The sequence below is a fragment of the Carya illinoinensis genome, chromosome 4 (assembly GCF_018687715.1).
Source record: "Carya illinoinensis cultivar Pawnee chromosome 4, C.illinoinensisPawnee_v1, whole genome shotgun sequence".
Lineage (NCBI taxonomy): Eukaryota > Viridiplantae > Streptophyta > Magnoliopsida > Fagales > Juglandaceae > Carya > Carya illinoinensis.
This window is the reverse complement of record NC_056755.1, coordinates 32,352,561-32,357,106: the sequence shown is the minus strand read 5'-3', so window position 1 is coordinate 32,357,106 and position 4,546 is coordinate 32,352,561. Positions and strand designations below refer to the sequence as shown.

At 31.6% G+C, this 4,546-nt stretch overlaps 1 non-coding gene across 1 annotated transcript; it reads right to left on the bottom strand.

Moving 5' to 3' along the window:
• Positions 1-4,439: 4,439 nt before the first annotated feature.
• On the bottom strand, positions 4,440-4,546 carry LOC122308607. Its single transcript, XR_006242126.1, has one exon. It is a non-coding gene; the product is annotated as a small nucleolar RNA R71 (small nucleolar RNA).

Sequence of the window (4,546 nt, the reverse complement as noted above, 5' to 3'; positions counted from 1 at the left end):
TAGGGTCCATTTCAAATATTTGGGCCCCTAGTTTCGATAGTGTAGAAAATATTTATAAAATCGTTCTTCTATGAATTTTTGAACCTCAACTCAAACTCAAAAAAATAATTCAACGAGTTTAAAAAAATATATATCTTGGCTAATAAAAAGATTTTTAAACTAAATATCAAACTCAAGATAAAATCATAAACTAGCAAAACAAAGATTTTAGCCCTAGTTTATATTTTAAACAGATATTTGAAAACTCAAATAGTCTTTTCGTGCATATAAAAAAAATAAAAAATAAAAAATTGAAAACAGCTTGGTACTAGACCTGAGTGTTACAATTTGTTTTATAAAAATAAATATGAGGTTCCTTTTCTCATTAAACTTTTTTTCAAGATGATAAAAAATCTATTCATCTTAAAATAAAAGCATTTCACATTGATCATGGTGCATAATTTTTACTTTTTCAATTTTTTTAATTCTAAAGGTGTTATACACCAACACAACGTTGTTAAAACTCCACAACAGAATTCTATTGTGGAGAGAAAACATCAGCACATAGTTAATGTTGCCGAAGCCTTAATGTTTCAATCTCACCTGCCAATTCAATTTTGAGGTGATGCTGTTTTAATAGCCACCTACATTATTAATAGTTTACCTACTCGTATCTTACATCATAAGTCTCCCTTTGAGATTTTGTTTAAAACATCTCCATCCTACACTCATTTAAAACTTTTGGTTGCTTGTGTTTTGCTTCCACTCTACAAAGATCTCATACCAAATTTGATCCTAAAACTTGTGCTTGTGTTTTCCTTGGATATCCTTTTGGAATCAAAGGATATAAACTTCTTGATCTTAAAATAAATCAGTGTTTTAATTCTAGACATGTTATTTTCATGAGCATGTTTTTACTTTCATTTGTAAAAACTTTTCACCCATTTCTTCTACCAACCTTCTCTTTCCTTGTGCATCTTCAACATTAGATTTATTTTCTCATATACCTTCAGTAGTACCCTCCTCTAGTGATTCTTCTACTAATTCTTCACTTGATCATTCATCATTAGATTCCTTCAGTGATAAAATTCTGCAACCATATTGCTTGATTGGATGCCTCATAGCAAGCAATAAACTCTGCTTTCATGGTAGAAGAAGCTATAAGTGTCTGTTTGATACTTTTCCATGACATAGCTCCTCTAGCCAACATGAAAACATACTTTGAAGTGGACCTCCTACTATCAACGCAACTAGCAAAATAAAAGTTTGAGAATCCAATGATCTCAAGACATTCTAACCTCCCAAATGCAAGCACATAATCTTTTGGTTTTTGCAAGTACTGCATTACCCTTTTAGCAGCTTCCAGTGATCCATGCCTAGATTACTCAAATATCTACCAAGCATTCCAACTGCATACGCAATATCTGGGCGTGTGCAAACTTAAGCATACATGAGGCTCCCTACAGTTGTTGCATAAGGGATATCCTGTATTTGTTTCTTTTCAATATTACTATTTGGGCAATGGAGCAAACTTAACATGTCACCTTTTGCAATGGGCATATCCCCAAATGCATAAGTTTGCATGCCAAGCCAACTAAGTATTTTCTCTACATACACCCTTCGTGATAGGCTAACTGTACCACGTGATCTATCACAATGAGTTTGAATGCCTAACACAAAAGATGCCTCACCAAGATCTTTCATTTCAAAGTGTTTCGAAAGAAATTTCCTAGTTTCCTGTAACAGGCCTATGTCACTGCTTGCTTATAGAATGTCATCAACATATAGCACCAAAATTATAAATTTGCTCTCTCTGATATTATGATAAATACATTGATCCACATTATTTTCCTTACAACCAAAAGAGGAAACTACTCAATCGAACTGTTGATACCATCAGCAAGATGCCTACTTTAAACCATAGATGAATTTCTTTAATTTTCAAACCAAATGACTCGATTCTTCGATCTCGAAACCAGTTGTATCATATATATTGTTTCCTCAATGTCACCTGATGAGTGCGCTAAAGTGCACTTTAAATATCATATTACTGGATTAAAATGCTAAAATTTAAATAGAAATAATAGAAACTAATGTATATTCTTGAGTTGAATTTTTATTTACTTTGGGTTACTCCTAAGTAGATTTTTATGTTTAATTTCAGAACTTTTAAAAGGGCAAGTCAAAATCCAGCCAAATTTAAAGGATGACTTTCATGGAGTTTGAGAGAAATTTGGATCAAGAAAAAAAAAATCGCAAAAGAAAACTGCAAGAAGTCCAAGTCTGAAATTCGCTAGGAGACAGCCTGAACATATTTTAGTATTTTAATTGTAACTTTTGACTCAGATATTGGATTGATGCAATTCTTGATGCCGTAGAAAGATATCTTAAAGGGCTATATATTTATCTCTAATAAGAATTCGAACTTCTAAAGTGCGTACGTAACTGCCAAAATGAGTCCTAAAATTTATGTGATTTTTTTATGTGGAAATTACAAAAATATTAGGGTTTCTTTCCTACCCTATATAAGCATATCATTAGCATGAAATGGAGGGGGGGATAGGCACAAGAGGCAAATTTGAATAGAGGAGAAAATCACTTCCATGATCGCCTTTTGCTTTATTTTTCTCTTGAGATTTTTGTTATCCATTATATTTATGGTAATTAAATTCTCAAGTCAGGTTAGAGATGAACTTGCACATTATATAGTATTTTTAATTTATTTCTAATTTATGTATTTGATTTTCAATTACTAAAATTCTTTTATTTTATCATTCTCAATTCATTGTTGATGTTTTCTTTTCCGAATAATCATAGAATTTATTATGTTTTGGATTCAGTCATGCCTTTTCTACTAATGGATTAGTTCTTTGATTGTGCTTAGATTAGTTATTTATCTATATTTATTTAGTTCTTTACTACAATATCGCTCCCTAAGTAAATTGTCGTCGTTGGATTTTCTCAATAATGATTATAATTTACGTATTTTAAAGTTGATAAATGATTTTTCAAATAGTTACATTTGGTTTAATTTTGATTTATAATTCTATACATCCTGATTCAGAATTTTGAAAATTGACTTCCCAATTGAGTTATTCAATGAATTAAAAATAATTAAAATATCATATTTGTGCAAGGGATTCCCAATACTTTACTGTTCGTCAAATTTGAGTAATTTTTTCGTAAGTCAATTTGCTTTACTTTAATTTGCATTTAAAATTAATCTTTGTTCTCCATTAATCATTTCATATTTTTTTTAGTTTTTTTGTTCCTTCTACTATTCTTTTAATTTGTTTTCTTGTGGAATCGATACTCCAAAGCTGTGCTACAACTACCACATTATTCTTTGGGCGTAATCATCACCATTGAGAAAATAAATCTTTAAATCCATCTAATAAAACTCTAAACCATAATGAGCTATAAGTGTCATAATGATTCTAAAAGAGTCTTTCGATGAAATAGGAAAGAAAGTCTCTTTATAGTCAATGCCTTCTTTTTGAGTAAAGCTGTTTGCAACTAGACATGCTTTATAATTTTCGACATTGCCTTTAGAGTGTCACTTTGTTTTGAAGACCCATTTACAACCAATTGATTTAATACCATCAGGCAATTCAACAAGATCCCAATCATTTTCCTTTGTAGATTTTAGCTCATCTAGCATTGTACCTATCCACTTTTGGGAGTTAGCACTTTGTTTGGCTTGATTGTAAGAGATTGGATCATCTTCCAATCCTATATCAAACTCATGCTCAAGGAGATAAATAATGTAATCATCTGAAATTGCCGATCTTCTCTCCCTATTTGATCTCCTTAATGACACTTCCTGTTGAGGCTACTCAAGTTATTTCGTATTAGTTAGAGGCAACTCAAAAATGATTTGACGATCTGCATCCCCTTTTAGTTTGTTGCATCTTTATTTTATTTTCTTTTTCTTTTTATAGTTTTTTTAGTGTTGCATTTTTCTGTACCTCGCATGCATAGGTATAGAGACGCCTTGGGTCTTTTTGCTTGTAGACTTGTGTTAGAGTCAGGGTTAGTGTCTAATTTTTCTAATTATTTGTTTGATAATCCATCTAGTCTCGAAAAAATGAGCGTGCATGAAGATCAACCTTGGACTCTACATGGGTACCTTCACCCTCCACGCATAGCAACACCATCATGCATTAGATTTCCACCAAATATTCCTCCAATGGATTTCAAACTAAGAATAATACAACTTCTCTACTTTTCATGATTTAGAGAGTGAAAATCTATACATGCATATTAGGGAGTTTGAAGAGGTTGTTGCTACATTTTATGGTCAACCTGACACTATAGATGTTGTTCGACTTAAATCTTTCTTTTCTTACTAGAGGATAAGGTGAAGAGTTGGATGTATTCATTAAGACCACAGTCAATTGGGTCATGGGCTGAGATGACCCAAATTTTTTTCAATAAATACTTTCCTCATCATAAGACTAATGTTTTGAAAAGGCAAATCTCAACTTTTACACAAAAGGATAGTGAGACTTTATATCAAGCATAGGAACAGTTTAAAGAGTTACTTAGCTGGTGTCCCCATTAATGT